We start from the raw sequence: 17,754 nt of genomic DNA, 5'->3' as shown, positions 1-17,754 counted from the left end.
CTTCTTCAAACACTCTTTCTTCCTATTCATCCAACATTATTTGTAATTCTTTCCAGCATTGCTATACACCTACTTTCCAGCACCATTATGCAGAAGACACATGTTGCTTCCTTTAGCTGCATTGTTTTCTTTTAAATTTAGTAACCGGGATTTAAAATAAAAAGTGTTTTCTTTCTTTTGAAATGCACTGTCATGCCTTCCTGTGTTCTGCCATGGCTTCCTGTGTTTCAGGAATTTAGTACCCAGAGTGGCGTTAGCCTTGTCAAAAGATCAGCATGAGGGTGCTTACATTCTTGTAGTTGTCCTTGATCTGAAATAAAATCTATCCAGGCTAAAAATATGTAACTATGCTTTGTGAATGGAAAGATATAACTCTGAAATACAGTGCATCAGGCATTCACTATTAGGGAAGGAGATAGGGCAGGACAACACCTTAGAGACTAACTGGTTCAAACAGGCATGTGCTTTCATAGGCAACAGCCTACTTTAGCAGATGCTGTTAGGGAAGGAAGCACACACAGAAGGGAAAACTTAAATATTTGTTTTCTAGACTTCATTTGTTTAAAGGAAAAAAAGAATGACTTAGTGACTATTGCATTTAAACTTCAGTATAGTATGATATAGTACAATTTTGTATCTGTTTAGTTATGTATATCAGTGCAGTCATACAAGTTCCAAAACCTCCACATATTGTCATTTAGTTCCCAGCATTTTTTCCCCACAAGCTTCCATTTACTGAGATGATTCAGTCTAATGTCATTGGCGGTAGTGGAAATTTCCGCTTTTGTAATCCTGTTCCCATTAATGACCTTGGCAGCCATCATTCTTACCTATTGGGCTATGTCTGACCTGAAGTCTACATTACCCATGTCCTGGGGGATAATAAGCCTGCAGTTGTATATTAGTTATCACCACTTATAGGCTCAGTACAGATAGTCAAAAAGCCCAAGGCTGAACTGATTCAATCCTTACAGGTTAGTCTAAGCTGTGTAGATTGAACTGATACGCAAGTGAACAGATATTCCATGTTCACAGTGCCTCAACAACCATAGGAATTGGCTTATACTGTAACATGGCAAACAAGCTGCTGTAGATTCCACATTTCCACATAGCTCCTTTGGCACAAAAAAAGCTTAATACAATGAGCTCATGTTGCCGTGCAGCTGATATAGCAATCAACAGTTGACACTGAATTTCCATGTGAGGAACTTTGGGGCATATTTAAGAGTTTGGGCTGACTTTAAAATGCTAGGACATGCAAACTGTACCAATCTAGAAGCAGGTTATTGTTGCCAACTGGAAAATGGCAACATAGACCACTCCAGGCCCTTGACTAGCCAGATTGGTGTTAACCAGTCAAGTGGTAATTCAGTGTTTGGTGGAGCTAAATAATAATCTGTGGGCAAAATACAATTTACCAGCATAATTAACACACCTGAATGAAACAGATGGCTTTTGAAAACAGTGTCCCCAAACTATGCTGAGATCAATAAAGGCATACATGTGCCCATATTTTGCTCACCACAAGGACCGAAGTAGTATAAAGTGCAATGGGTACTCTCCCATTGGTCATCTACAGAGAAAGGCTCATGAATACCAGTTTCAGACGTATGGGAAAAATACATGACATCAGGGTGCCAAGAAACTTAGCTGTTTATATACTCTTTTCAACTAACCTGGTTATTGATAGTAAGGTTTGAATGACATTGTAGCCATGATAATCCAGGAAATATATGAAAAGTAGGTGTTTTGGGTAATATCTTTTATTGGATCAACTGTATAATTTGGAAAGATGGTAGATAAGCCTTCAGGGGCAATTGTCCTTCTGGTCACTTTAGGTCATTTGTTACATGATGCAGCTACAGGGACGATAGTTATTTTCAGGGACCCCTTCTCTCCATCTCCTGATAATTATCTCTAATAACACTGTACCAGAATCAAAGACCATGTGGCAATAGACATTTTACATAAATGTGTCTCAGGATGGTGGCCAGAGCATGCAGGTTCAAAACATGGTGGGGTTCTGCTCCCAGTTTGGATGCCAATCATCTGCTTAGTATTGTCAGGGCCAACGATGATAAGAAATTCTCCATGGCTGAACATGTTAACCTTATGGTATGTGTGGGGCCAGCTGTATTGCTCAATAGGGGAAATTTAATAAAGATAAAGAGGTCATTGGTATGTGGGAGTGAGTTTGAATAACAACATTTATTTTCCATGGTTCCTTCCGTTTTAGAAAGGTTTTAAACCTCTGCGTTCCAATGTTTAAATTCTCTCCTTGCTTCCAATTTGCTTTTCCACTAGGCTTTTGCTAATACGAGCCTAATAGCATCTGTGGTTTTTGCAGTGGACTGCATAAGTATGGGGAAAGAATTTTTAGTTGCAATTAACTATAAACTCAAGTTTTGTGAAATGTGAAAGTCTTTTTTAAATTCCTCTTCATTATATAATCTTCATCAATATTTACATTCCATGGATTGTAAGCCTTTTAGTCTAAAAGCACAAATTGGGATAATCTAGTTATATAAAATGGAACACGAAGAATGGTGTAATCTTTGTGGCCTGAATGCTGCACACCATCAGGTGCAAGAAGGTGTGAGTTTTCTTAGCAGGGGCACATGACTATCAGAGGCCAAGTAAGTGGCAGAAGCAATTAAATGTAATGCAGACTTAGGTTAGAAGTGTCATAGAGTTAAAACTACATTAGGAAATAATTATATTTAATAAAAGTCATGGCTTTTGTATGTTGATGGAACCAGAATTTTAGCTGGCCTGACTTCAGCTTGGAGTTATGCTGAGCTACAGCAGACAAAGATCTGTTAATTGAATAGTTAATTCTGTGGATAAAAAAAAAATTACAAGAAGAGGTAAACATTTTATAGGCATGAATGATAGAGGCAGTGATAGGAATGGCTTATGTTTTATATAATGATTCCATCACAGCATGCTCCAGAAAGACACAAAAAAGTTAAAATGTTCAATCAAATATTTTAGATTGATAAATTGCTGGATGGTTCCTGAGATAGCTTACTTCACTTTTTATTGCCTAGCACCCAACAGTTTCAAGTATCTCATACAGGGTTTGTTTGGGTTTTTTTGTTTGTTTTTTAATAAGCTCAAAGAAATTATCTGGAATGCTTTACAAAACAAGCTAAACCAAAATTTAAATTGGGTCTGACCAATGACTAGCCAATCAAAATGTGCAAAGGTATAAAATACATTCTAAAGAAATAGCTGGGTTCAAAACTAAAGGAAAGCAAAATTGTAACCATTGTTCAAATTGAAGTTGAAAACCTTATGCTGAATTCTGAGGTCAGAAAGGGAATCTTGTAGTGGATCTGAATAAGCATTGTGATTCAAGACATTAACAGTAATATACTGTTACAGTACTGCCATCCTCCTCAATTCAGCAAATACTTTGCATGTCCCTGTATGTGCCTCTACATTCCATCTCCCTGTATGTGACTGGAGTACGGGGGAGAATTTGGCAACACTGAGTCAGCAGCAGACACAGTGGATTCCAACAGGGTCATTGCATGCTAACAAGGTGGTTCAAGAGGAGTTGAAGTAAACACTGAAAACCCAACAACCAAGAATACATTTCAGAATACCTTGTATGAAGTAGCCTTTGTAGGTTGCAGACCAGAGTGACCCTGTTCAAGTCCCAGATCAGTGGGAGGGTCCTAGGACCCAGGTGCCACCACTGCTTTTCCCAACAGCAGCACAGGGAGAGTTTCTGTAACTGGTGCTTTTCCCCATAGTGGCATGAGATAGCAACTGCTGCAGAAGTCTCCCACCCCACCAAATCACCACATCTGTGAGCTGGATCAAGTGGCTTCATGGTCTGGATCCAGTTCATTAGGCTGCAGGTTGCAGACTGCTGGCATAGAGAGTTTGTTGCACCGCATATAATTTTATTTAATACTTTTATCTGTCATTATAATTTATTTTGTTTTTATAATAAGCTGCCCTGAACCTCTTTTGAGTAGGAAGACATATAAATCTGATAATTAGTTTCATTAATGACTAATACTTAGCTAGGTATGAGCTTATATACCTACTAGGTTGGGGCCACTGAGCAGGGAAATGCAGCATCTTGCATTTAAGCATCATGCAGCATAAAAGAAATCAATGTTTCTTTTACCCTATTATAATTTAGAATTAGTCGCATGATTAATACTGTTAGGGTAAAAAACAGATTACCGTACTGACAGGATTAGTTCCACTAACTCTGTGAATTTAATCCTAGGAATGTGATCCAAAACCTAATACAGGGTTTATCTACATGAGATGCTACATCGCCATAGCTCATTGTTACAGTGATGTAGCAGCAGCGGGCATGAACCATGATGCTGACACTACTGCACAGTAACAATGAGCTACTGTGTAGTAGTGTGGGAAAAGACCTGTGCAGCATCTGGACTATACAGTAATATTGCTTAAACAAGTACTAAATGACTGTGCAGTAACAACTGTGCAGTCCAGTGCATGTACCCACACTTCATGGAAATTACTTCAGTTGACTTAAATGCTGTTGAGTCACATTTTTCATGACTAATTAACTAAAGGGATCCAGTCATTAGGCTCATTTAAAATATAAAATTGGGAAATGGAGGAGGAGGAAGATGAATTAATTTCTGCCTTCCTCTTGGCACTTCAAACCCCGAGGTTTCAAAGAACTTTACAAAGGAATTTCCATGATCTCAGATGAGGGAAACTGAAGTACAGAAAGGTGGAGTGACTTATCCGAGATCAACCTGCAAGCCAAGCCAGGAACAGAGTCCCATGTTTTCTCTCTCCTAGGTCACTTTATTCCTTGCCCCTGGCCTCCACCCCCCACCTTTTCTTTTATGATATTGCTTTGCATGGCCCTAAAGCTGAACTTTAAGATTGATTTAAAAATAAACTGACCCTTTCGTGTGTATTATTAAGAATAGCTTGGCCAAACACTAGTCTAGGATGGTTTAGATAGCAACAATCCTGCCTTGAGCAGGGGGTTGAACTAGAGGGCCTCCTGAAGTCCCTTCCAGCCCAACTTTTCTATGATTTTGTTTCTCTGTCAACTGAAAAGCTACAATCATTGATGGAGGTTATTTAAGATCTCCTCTTTTATTTATTTTTGTTCTGTCGGCTACAGAACACACAAATTGCTAGCAGGTCTGTCAAGCACATGTCTGTACCCTGCTCATATCAGCTGCTTCTGCTACCTCTGAAATTTTTTTTATTAAGTAATGTCAAATATAATTCATCAGTTCCGAGTTACAAAAAAAAATTGTCTCTGGTATTTTAACAGATTTGCACGCTCAGCTCAGATTTCTCAATGATAGAGCTTAGTTATATTTTCTTCCTGTTTGGAAGAAATTCATCTCAATTCTGTCCTACTATTGCGTTCACTGCTGACTTCATTGACCAGCTATCTGTGATAAAACCGAGCAGGATTTAATCTGAGGTGTGTATCACTCAGTATTAGACTTTGGTGAAAGCTTAGTCTGCCTGTGTCCTCTTACCCTATTCATTAATATAAATGAGAAGTCTGGATGGGGAATTATTGGGGCAACAGCTCCAGATTGCTCCTTTCACAAAAAAATGAATCAATGAGAAACACTGCTGGAGTCTAAGCTCCTAAGCACATGGAGGGAAGCTGCTCCAACACACTGTAATTACAACGCGTTGGAGCAGACTCAATTAATTGAGTCCGCGGGAGCCTGGAAATTAATGGGCTCCAGAATTACTCCAGTGTGATGAGTATCAGCATTCCCATGCTGAAAAATGGAGGCGGGGGTGCTTTCACCAAAGTTGGTTCAATGAGCTTTAGTTAAAGTGTCCCTGCCACTGTTTTACAGCGTGGGGACACTGATACACATGATGCTCCAAGAGCCATGGCTCATTAAAGCACCACCCCTTCCCCCACCCTCCAGAGCACATCTATAATCCTAAGAGTTGCCTAGTTTAGTCAGATAATTTATTCAATCAGAATTCTTGGGTATCATTTGCAGGGGTGTCAGGAGGTTTACTCAAATGCTGATGAAGATGTAATCTGGCTCACCATATTTTATTACCGATGAATATACAAGGGAAGGAAAGAATATGGCATACTCTTCAGAGCTCAAACTGAGATTTTTTGCAGAGGTGGTAATCAGAGAAAAAAATATGTACTTGCAAACCAAGCAAATTGGATTTGAAAATCAATGAAGCGTATAAGAAAAAACTTTTTTACAGTCCACGTGTCCAGAGTCTGGAACAGACTGCCCCCAGAGGTGGTATAAGCACCTACACTGGACTCACTCAAAAGGCATCTGGATGTTTATCTTGCTGGGATCATTTGACCCCAGCAGACTTCCTGCCTATGGCAGGGGGGCTAGAGTTGATGATCTCAAGAGGTCCCTTCCAGCCTCTAATGTCTATGAATCTGAATACAAAAGGCACCCAGTGCAACATACTTATGCCACTACTTTTCAGAGCCGAAATGTGGTACCTGTTATCCTATTATAACAATCCCTTTGTAGGGCACAGACCAAACTGAATTCAGTCATTTATATTTCACAGATTCAAAGTCAGGTTCCAATTACAGCCACATTGCAACTTCTATATCTAGACATCACATTAAGATTTTACACACCTGTTTAACAAGTCTGTCTGTCTGTCACTACAATGTTAGAACAATTATTCCTCTGCAAGTGAAATAATTTGACTTCCAAACTTAAAAAGTACTTTTTCCCAAAGCTAGGGGAAAGATAGGTTAGGGTGAAGCCACAGATACATTTTTCATTATGTGAGACAGCCATTTTATCTACATGAAAAGTGTCTCCTAAACATGAACTGATTCCAGGTAAGACATTCAGAGTAGGGTAACAGTTTAAGATCCATTTCACAGAACATGCCTTTGATGTGGTACAAATTCTTTAAGATATAACATCAAGGCTGTTCTACTGGAAATGGTACTAAGATCGCAATTAAGAAAGAAAAATCTAGATTAATCTGTGCAAATTTTTATGCCATTTATTCAACACTTATTACACAGAATGGGCAAACTCTCCAGTGCAAATTTTTAAAAAAGACAATTACGGGCTAGAGGAAGTGTTCAGAACTCCACGTCTTACAAACAAACATGGCTTTTATAAAACTGAAGCACATCTCTAAGCCTGAGAAAAGATGAGTTCCATTGATCCCAAAGTTAGCTGGAAAAAATATTTTGATGATGTTCCAAAATTGTTCCTAGTTACCCAGAAGAGGTCAATGGTTGATATGCAAAAAAAGTGTCCTTCAACTCACTAATCACTCATCAGGCTTTAGAAAAGCTTCCTCTTAAATTCATGATCAGAGACTGCACTACAGCACTTTCCCACGCTCTCAGAAGATATTAGCATTTCTCCCAGCAAGGTGCTTCAAATACAGTCATAACTGAAAAGTCACAGAAGGTGAACTTCCTGTTTTTCAACAACTGACACAGTTCTGGCAAAAGCTCTCCAAAAGCTTACACAATGCTTGTCAAGAACGCACCTTCTTAAGAGCGTGTCTACACTAAACTTTTGTTCCTCGGAACTGTTTACTAGATAAAGTCAAGGTATCAGACATGTTTGCAAAGGCTATGTGGATACTCTCTATACATTTTCCAAACTACAAGCAGGTAAAGAACATGTTTGTAGAAAGTATAAGTAATGGATAGGAGTTTACAGTTAATATCAGTTTTCAGACCAGTAAATTTTCTAAAAATTATTGTATAAAAGCAATTTCCAAAATAACTCAGATTTCCAGCAATGAGTTTTTGTGGACACTGGTGCTTTATTGCTCATTCTGATCAAGAACTTCTGGAAATATTAAAAGTCAACTTTACCTTTGAACTCTTGTTCAATGCCATGTCACATCTTATGCTTAGGATGTCCTAACAGCAGTTAAAATGTGAATGTATGTACATTCAAGTGATAAAACACATGCTATGTGTGAACATATCATAGCAAAAATAAGACTTTTCACAGGACGAGTGTCTCCAGATTGTATTGAGTAATATTTGTTCAGTTTTCATCAGGCCACTCCACAGATATAATATGAACACAGGTCACTGATTGTTAGTCCCAGCCCTGGCAATGCACTGGAGCCTTGAACTGGCCCCAGGATTACTTGTCTGCCAGCAGCAGAGATCCTGTGGATCCAGCAGCATTCTCTCCTGGGCACAGCTCTGAGTGCCTTCCTTTGCCCACTGCCAGTGGCAAAGGCCCAGTCCACTCAGGCATGTCAGGGACAGGTGCTCGTGGGCTGAGCAGTATCAAGATATGCAGTGGAGAGGTTATGAGCTCCAGGCGCAGGACCTGCCTGTCTTCACAGGCACATGTGCAAGCTGCGGTGCCTGGTGCCAGGGTTGATGTTATGGGACAGGAGATGGAGGCACATCCATCTGCAGCTTCAAGTCCAGCCAGAGTTGGCTGAGATCGCAGTAAACATTAAGTATCTGACTCCACAGAACATGTACTAATTTTTATATGGGATGGTAATGTTTGTTACACCTCAGATAAAAGATGTGCTAAGTGTCTCACATGACAAGGCCTGCATTTTCTGAATGGCCAATCCTCTCAAGTAACAAGCTCAGACTGTGCATTTCTCAGAGTGAATCTCACCATTCACCCTAATTTTATACGGGGTCTCCATGCTACACCACCTGTTTACTAACTATGTTTCCTCAGCAAGTCCAACTAGACCTGACCCCTGTTATAGACTTTTCTGTCAGGCCTCTGATTAGTAAATAAATGAAGTGACCTAGAACAGTCGTTCTCAACTGGGATGCCACTACATTCAAGGAGTGGTGAAGCAGTGCCATGACTCTAAAGAAGCTGAGAGTTATGGACCTAAAACTTTGCCTCTCCGTGCACTATGTATCCATAGGAACATAACCATAAGAGTTAAAAGTGTTAAAATAACAAATGGACTGCATGCAGTCCTGTCTTATCTAACTGTTTAAGTAGACGACATTTTTCCCAAATACCTCAACCATTTGGGAATGGAAGACACATCGACTCCCTCTACAGCCCAAACCTTTTCTCAGCTACAAGTCTCTCCGTCCTGCACAACTATCTCCTGGGTTATCTGACAGACCACTGACCAGAGAATAGCAGGGTAATACATGAAGGGATTTCCCTGTATTGTTTGTCAATTCTCAGTACTGGGGTTATTTGAAACCAATGACTTGGACTTGCAGCAAAACTACTTAAGACTGACATCACCCTTAGTTACCCTTTAGCACGAAATTAACATAACAGTCAAACAAGGGCATACACAGTAGTCATAATGAATTAAAAACAACCAAAAACCCTTATGCCAGTCTTCATTTCCTATCTCCTGCAGTGAAACTGATACTCTTAAAAGTTGTCAGTAACTTACCTGGGGAGATTTAACAGAAAACACTCAAGTTAAGGCCTTTATTAAAAAGGCTTAATTTTCAGAGGACAGGCACTTAGTAAGTCCTGAATAGTCAAACACTTTAAGTGCCTGAAGCTGGAGAGAGGGAAAAAAAAAGAGGAACCCAAAAATCATGTCTTATTCTTGAAAATTCTGGTTCTTGCTTAAATACATATTAAAGACACATGTCTGACTTTCTTGGTGCTTGTTCAAACCTTAAAAACATAATAAGATAAACAGCACTGTAGACTTAAAGTACAATATAACTCATATGAAAAGTTTGTAAATAGTAATATCCCCTGAGCAACCTGATTCTTGAAATCCTCCCCTAAAAAATCTTAAGAAAACTAGATGAGCCTTGCCCTGGAAGTTAATGCCACTGGGCTCTGGGGGACAATATGGGAGTGAAATCACCTGGAAAATGTCTTACCAGCAGCTCCCTCCTTTAGCACAGGTGCCACTTCTGAGATACCCAGGGAGAGAGCCTGTCATTCAGGTACCCTAGTCCCAAACCATTTGAAGCTTTAAAATCAACAATCGTAATTTCTGCCTATCTAGGGTGTGTATACATGAAACGGGCCCTAAATTTAAGTAGTGGATTTCTAAACCCACAGCTTCAATTTAGGGCCCTTAAAACCCCCGTGTTGTGCACACACCCTGCACTTACCTGCCTCTCCAGTGGCAGGGAGGGGAGGGTGAGCTGCTGGTGAGCAGAGTGGTCCCTGGGCTCGGGGGGGGGGGGTGCTTCCCTCTGAGGCAGTGGCAGCCCCCCTCCAACCCCCAAGCAGCACCTGCCTGCAGACACCCAGCTTGGGTGGTCCTGGGGGGGCACCACAGCCATGGAGAAAAGAACCGGGCCCCAGAGCAGCTCAGGCAGGCAGGTTCCGGAGGTGGGTGGGAAATCAGGCTTACCATTTTTCTTCGGTGGAGCCTGCCTTCCTGGCCTGCTGCAGGGAGCCCAGTGCTTCGCTTCATGGCCGTAGGGGCAGCAAATTAACACTCCTTGGAGGAGTCTTAGTTTGCTGTGCCCCAAGTCATTTAAGGCGCATTATGCTGCCAAATTTCCTACAGTGGCTGGAATTAATGCCCAATATGCCGCCAAGGCGTGCAAACACCGACACCATTAAAGTGGTGCAAAAGCATTTAGCTTGCTTTAAAGCGTTGAGCACCCCCCCCCATTTCATCTACACACAGTCCTAGATTCCAAGCATTTAAAACAAAAAACAAATCTAATGACTCTCTCTTTCCTCTAATTCTGTAAAGAGTCATAAATTAACTTAATTAGGGAATGGTGAAAGGGAAGTAGTTAGTTATATTTATTTATTTATTTTTGGTCAATGAGGTAGTCTCTAAATATTTAAAATTAGGCAGGTGCCAGGTCATGGGTGGCCAGTCAGGGGCCAGTCAGAGGACATGGTGCTGACCTGGATCAGAAGTGAGAAGAAGGAACAGAATAAGGAGAAAAGGAAGAGGGATAGCTCTCTACATGAGAGAGCAGTACACCTCTCTGGAGAATGACATTGACTGCAAAGATAAGCAGCTTGAAACCCTCTGGGTCAAGTTATGCAGGGGGGAAAAGGGGGGCAAGTGAGAAAAACCTAACTGTAGGCATTTACTACAGGCCCCCAAACCAAGGAGAAGAGCTGGATCTGGAGTTCACTTGAGAACTGACAGAGGCTACACATGCAAGGGATTTGGTTGTCACGGGTGACTTCAATTACCCGGACATAGAATGGGAGGAACACTTGGCTACGTCAGATCATTCATGCAGTTTCCTGACTGTGATTGAGGAGCTCTTCCTGACCTAGGAAGTGCAAGGGCCAACCAAAGGTAATGCCCTCCTAGACTTGGTCTTGGCCAGGGGAGATGATCTGATGTGTGGCTTGAACATTGAGGGTAACCTGGGTGACAGTGACCATGAAATTACCAGGTTCACCATCCACTGCAAGGTCGACAAATCAACCAGCAGGATTAAGTCCTGAACTTCAAAAATGCTCAGCGCATTAGTTGGGGAGGTGATGTGGGACCAGGAAAGGAAGGTGAATGGGGTGCACAAAGAGTGGTTGTTGCTCAAGGATACAATCCTTGAAGCACAAAAGAAAACTGTTTCTGCAAAGTGGAAAAGTAGCAGAAGGGCTGGCAAGCCCTTCTGGCTTAATGGGAACATTATAGTCCTCTTAAAAAAGAAAAAAAGGTGTACGCACAGTGGAAGCTAGGGAGGGTCCTCAAGGAGGACTATACAATAGTGGCCAGCGCTTGTAGGGAAATGATCAGGAAAGCCAAGGCAGTGACTGAGTTTAGGTTAGTCATGGGAGTCAAGGACAATAAGAAGCCCTTCTTTAGGTATGTAGGCAGTAGAAGGAAAACAAATGGAAGTATGGGACCCCTGCTTCACACCTTGGGACATCTGGTAACCAACATTCAGGAAAAAACTGAACTCCTGAATGCCCACTTTGCTTTGGTAATTCACCGGACCAAGGGGAAAGACAAGTGACATAAGGCTCATAGTGGGGATGCCAGGAATGACAGCCTCCCCACTGTGGATGCTGAGTGGGTACAATACCAGCTAGAAAAGCTAGACATTTATAAGTCAGTGGGACTGGATGGAATCCATCTGAGAGTGCTGAAGGAGCTGGCTGAGGTTGTCGCAGAACCCCTGGCAAAGCTCTTTCAGAATTCATGGTGCGCAGGGAAAATCCCTGAGAACCACTATAGGCCAATCAGCCTAACCTCTATTCCAGGGAAAATCCTGGAAAAGCTTAAAAAATTTGTGTGTGATATGCTTGTGAAAGGTAAGATTCTGAATGACAGCCAACATGGCTTTGTCACGGGTAGGTCTTGTCTTACCAATCTCATCTCCTTCTACGACCAGGTCTCTCACAACCTGGACATGGGAAATGAGGTAGACATTATATATCTAGACTTTCAAAAGCCTTTTGATCTTGTATCCCATGATATCCTTGTGGGAAAACTGGAAGATTGTGGGCTTAACTGCTCAACGGTTCAGTGGGTGGGAAACTGGTTACAGGGTAGGGTCCAGAGAGTTCTCATGAATGGACCTGTATCATCCTGGCACAAAGTGGCCAGTGGTGTCCCTCAGGGGTCTGTGCTTGGATTGGTGCTTTTCAACATCTTTATCAATGATTTGGATGGAGGAGTGAAAAGCTTGCTGGCCAAGTTCGCGGATGCCACTAAGTTATGGGGCAGTGTGGTCACATCAGAAGATAGGTTGCAGACGCAGGCGGACCTGGACAGGCTCGAGAACTGGGCAGACCAGAACCCGCTGTACTCAGCACTGGTGAGACCGCAGCTGGAGTACTGTGTCCAGTTCTGGGTGCCGCACTTCAATAAGGATGTGGAAAGAGGATGCCATAGGTAAGGCAAGCCATACAAGGATAGGCTGAGGGACCTGGGCCTCTTTAGCCTAAACAAGAGAAGGTTGAGAGGGGACTTGATAGCAGCTTACCGCTATATCAGAGGAGTACATCAGAAGTTCAGTGAACAACTGTTTACTAAGGCACCCCTGGGGAAGACCAGCACCAATGGATACAAATTCCTGGAAGCCTGCTTCAGGCTTAATACCAGGAAAAACACTTTCACAGTCAGGGTACCCAGCCTGTGGAATAATCTCCCTCTAGAGACGGTGTAGTCACCTACCCTGGAAGTTTTCAAGAGGAGACTGGACAGTTACTTCTCTAGGGTCACTTAACCCCAGTTTTCTTCCTGCCTAGAGCAGTGCAGGGGGCTGGACCCAATGATCTGTGAGGTTCCTTTCAGCCCCTTACAATCTATGAACCTATGAATCCAGGTACAGGCAGGGTCAAGAAGTCAAGAAACCAGTCCAAGGCCTGGGTCCAGAAGCAAGCCAAGTCAGGAAGCTAGAGGACCACACTCCAGGCAGAGTGTAGAGTCAGGTGGCAAGCTAGACCAGGTAGCCAGGAGATCAAGCAGAAAACAGGGTCTAGGGACAAGCCAAGCGGGGAAGCCAAAGGATCAGAGAGAGCATAGAGATCAAACTGAGAGCAGATGTGGAACACAAGTCAAGATGGTTGGAGATCAGATTGAGACCTATTGCCCAAACACTTCTTTTTCCAAGTCAGGGGTTTATATGAAGTAACTAGGGGGTCAGCTGACCCTGGCCAGCTACTCTGGTACCAGTGAGTAGGCAGAGGGCTAGGCCCTGATGAAGGCTTCAGGACAGCTTTGACCAGCTTGGACACCCAGTTATAGGGCAAACAGGTTAGGGTGAGCAGCTGTACTGGTCAGGCTAAGGCCCCTGGTTTGAAGCTGTGGGAACTTGTGTCTCTGCCTTAAGGAAGGACGTACTTTCTTGGCATAGTATGATAGGCCTTCTTCAAACTATGAATTGTTCTGGCTTGCTCAACTCCAGAATTTGGCACTGATCACTGTAATTTATTGAGAAGACTGGGCAAGAAAATCTTTGTTGAGAAAATCATGTGCTTTTGGGAAGGCCTCACAGATTAGGAGAGAATACCCGTAGTTAAGAGCAGTTGCCAGCCCCAGTGATTGAGGGGTTCACTAAAACACCAACTCCCTGGTCTCTTAGTTGGCAAAATTTGCCATATATAAATTTTGGAATACGGCAGAGTCTAGGATGATCTAGCAATCTATGCCAGGCAACAAGAAGGATATGTCTGATTTTTATGAAAAGAAAGAAGTGGAAAAGAAAAATAAGCTATCATTTTTCTGCTGGATAGAAGTGGCTGCACCAATATGAAAGGTTAATACTAAATATTTGTATAGCTAGTGTTGTCAAACACTCCAAACCATATAGCAAAGTTAAATGAAGAGGGTTGGGCCCAGCTGGTTCTTGCAGGTATCCAGCGAGTACAGCTCTATGGTTCAGCGCTGTTTCCACTAAAGTCAATGGGAGTTCCTTTATACCAGTGGCTAAGGCTAGTTCAGAACATCAGGTTTATGTTTTCTATGCCAACAGCACTCTTACACGATGCTGAAATATTAATTCATTACTGAGATGGAGGGGACCGAACTGCCTACTGGCAATGCCCCATCCCAAGGACTTGGGGGACCCACCCTTGTTATTTAATTGTGCTGTACAGTTTCGACGAAACCTGCCTAAGATTAACTATCTAAATACTTAGTACAGATTTTTCACCTCAGTGCTTCCGGACAATAAACATCACTTGTCTTTCACTTGACAACGACATGACCTCCTGAAATACTTCACATATATGAACTGCAAGCTGTTGATGGAAGTTTTTTGTGGGAGTTTTTTTGTAACAATTACTGATCCCAAGCTTTAACATTATGTTGGATTAAATCAAACTGATTAGTGATGAGAATACTTTGGAAGCGATCCAAAATCCTGCATACTCCTCATTAAAGGCCACTACAGTATTGCCTATCATTTAAAGGAAGCTTCACCCACGTCAGTGTGAACATGATTGGGCCTTAAGATTATCTTTCTTTCCTAAGGGTCTGTTAATGCATCTACATCATGGCATCATGGTAAACATAATCAGGCACAGTAGGAATAATCCCCAAATTCTTTACCTACAGTGTTGAGCCTGACACCCAGGACAGACTGCCTCTTAGAAAACCATGTACAGTCTACCTTAAATTCTCTCTCTAGCTCCCATTAGATAGACCTTTATTATTCATCACAATTTTATTGAGTGGTGTTACAGAGCAGCAGCCAAGTCCCATATCACAGTGATGGTATTTCAGGTGTTAGCTGTGGCACTATGCATAAGTGATTTGAAAAGTACTTTAAAAGACCTTTAAAAGAAATAATACTATATGGATTCAAACATCTTTTCTTCATAAATATATATCAAACTATATAATAACTTTTGAATAATAATTAATTAAAAATCCAGTTTAAAAGACAGACACTTTTCTAATGTTGCTTGTTCAGAGGGAGAAAAGGCTGGTCCCCATAAAAAAGAAAGCGTGAGACATTATTTGTGGCTAGAAAAAACAAACAAACAAAAGAGATCTACAAAATCTAATGTATAATAGTACTTTATGTTGTTAAAGGAGATTTTCTGCCACAAGGACATGTTTCCAGCTCTGGAGAAATACAAACAAAAAGCTGAACTCAGCTGTGGCTCCTTTTTCATATCCTAAGGAAGAACTCCTAGCTGGCTACCACCTCCAATGTGATATTATTTTCCTAGTGAAATGGTTATTCATGTTTTTATTTTCTTTAAGCTAGTCATCCATACTTGGTATCACTTTTGTGTCCAAGTTGACTGGCTTTAAGAGAATTTCCTTGTACCGTTAACTTTTAAGGCTAGGATTTCTGTGGGTGATACCTTTTATTGGGCCAGCTGCATGGTTGGGATAGACTTAGACAAGATTAGAAACAAACTTTCAGAAGCAGGAATCAGATTTTGTCCATCAAAAGTTCCATTGGGCTTTACTTCATCATAACAGTCCTGCTTTGATCTTGAGATTGGACAAATTACAAACAAATTACATAACAAAGCATTTAGTTCTTCCTAGTTTGGAGTTTAACAATGCAAAATCAGCAAGATGCAGAGTTTCCTACAACAACATAACATGGCTAAAATTGGCCCAAAATGACTGGAAAGTTCATAAACAACCTCTCTTAGGGCTGGTAATAAACTCAGGACTGCAGAAGTGTTGTATAATGTTTCTATCCATATGGATTCTTAAAGCTCTGTTTGATTGTAATGGCTTTATATTTAGTAACTGTAGGCTGAATTGTTGACAGCTTTTAATGGGGGTGGGTGGGGGGAAAATTCAAATAGACTCTTGGGTCATTCCAACAAATGTGAGAAGTGTATTGATTAATGGACAAGGCAACATTAGTCCTGAGGATAAACTCAATTGTATGGCATAGGTCTTGATTGCTGCAAAGTGAAGCTGACCATGCTCATGGTCTCCACAGCAGGGGATTCCTTCAGCACATGTCATGTAGAAATTCCCAGCCTCCTTCAGTCTGGCTAGGCACAGACATTCAAAAAGCCTGACCCTGAATTGATTCAACCTTTGCAGGTTAATCTATCATGGCTAGGATGAACTGATTTCCAACCATAAAGAAACATCCCCTCTGGACTGAGGAAATGCAGGCACGTGCCTGCAGTAGCTCAGGCTAGAAGCCAGGGGGTTGCTAGAGCAGCTTTCCCTTCCCTTCCACAGTGCTGAGCTGAAGGGGCAGTGGAGTGTGGCCAGGCTCTGGCAGGACTTTCTGCTCCCAGGCTTTTCACTGCTGGCTGCTCAAGGGGCAGGATCATTGTCAGCCCCCAGACCCTTGCTAGCACTCCGAGGTAAGGATGTATGTGCAGAGTGTTCATCTGCTGATGATTCAGAGCTTTTCAATCTCCTCCCTGCTTGTCAGGCTGTTGGCAGCAAACTCACAGGTGTAGCAAGGCAGACCAGAGCTGATAAGAGTCTGTATTACCCAGTTAGCAACACAGTAGCCTCTCTGTTCTGTCTGCCTGCCTATCCCAGTGAGATGCACACAGAGACCTCTTGGCATTAGCTACATGCCTAGGGTCCATGGGGCTGGGATCTGTGCTGTGGGAGATGGGAGGGGCGAGGGGAAGGGGGGATTTCCTGCTTGAGCAGAGAGGGGGGTAGGGCAGTAGCATGGGCGACTGGTACCTCCTGAGTCAGGGGGCACTTACCCCCACAGCAGCCTGTCAGCAACTGCGGGGTGGGGGGGACATGACTGATCATGACAACCGGGTCAGGGAGGCTGGATTCCCCCTATGGCCGGTTGTGCACACCAACCTGGAATCAGCATTCCCTCTAAGCTGGCTCTAAGAGGGAATGCTGGCTGGAAGTGCCAGCAGCATTTCTCCTGGCACCCCCACCCCTTGGCCAGAGCTCTTGGGGGGGGGGGCACCAGCACTCCCACCTGCCCCCCCACCTGCCGCCTAAATGGGGAACACTGCTGTGAGGGGGTGCACATGCACCCCCTACACATTGCCACTAGGCAGTGGGTAACCAGGCAAACCCTGCTGTGTCTGCACTCTGCTGGATCCTTATGCAGCACTAGCTAGCATACCACATGCTGGCTATGGTCCATGCAGTGGGAGAGAGGAGGAAGGGATCTCTGCTTAAGCAGCAAGTGGTGAGAGGGGAGGGGGGCACTGGGAAGCTGCTGTGTCTGCAAATCTGTGCCAGAGGAGCTCTGGACAGGAAGCAGAGGGCAGAGCACCCCGCCAAGCCCAGAGAGCATGCTGGGATGCTGAGGGTGTCTGGTATATCTTAAACCAGCAAGGGGTCTGAGACAGACACTGCATAAACTGGTTTGAGCCAAATCAGTTAGGTCTGATACTATATTCAACCAGGTTTATCTCAAACTGATTTCAGCCATTTTCAAACTGGTTTATGTGCACTGAACATCTA

At 42.6% G+C, this 17,754-nt stretch overlaps 1 protein-coding gene across 2 annotated transcripts in view; it reads left to right on the top strand.

Moving 5' to 3' along the window:
• HPGDS (hematopoietic prostaglandin D synthase) overlaps nt 1-17,754 on the top strand; it is a 75,159-nt gene that overhangs the window by 12,372 nt on the left and 45,033 nt on the right. The window lies entirely within an intron of this gene.

This window comes from Crocodylus siamensis, chromosome 2 (genome assembly GCF_052110815.1).
Source record: "Crocodylus siamensis isolate JL-2025a chromosome 2, ASM5211081v1, whole genome shotgun sequence".
Classification (NCBI taxonomy): domain Eukaryota; kingdom Metazoa; phylum Chordata; order Crocodylia; family Crocodylidae; genus Crocodylus; species Crocodylus siamensis.
The sequence above is the reverse complement of the archived record's forward strand: the minus strand, read 5'-3'. Positions and strand labels throughout refer to the sequence as shown.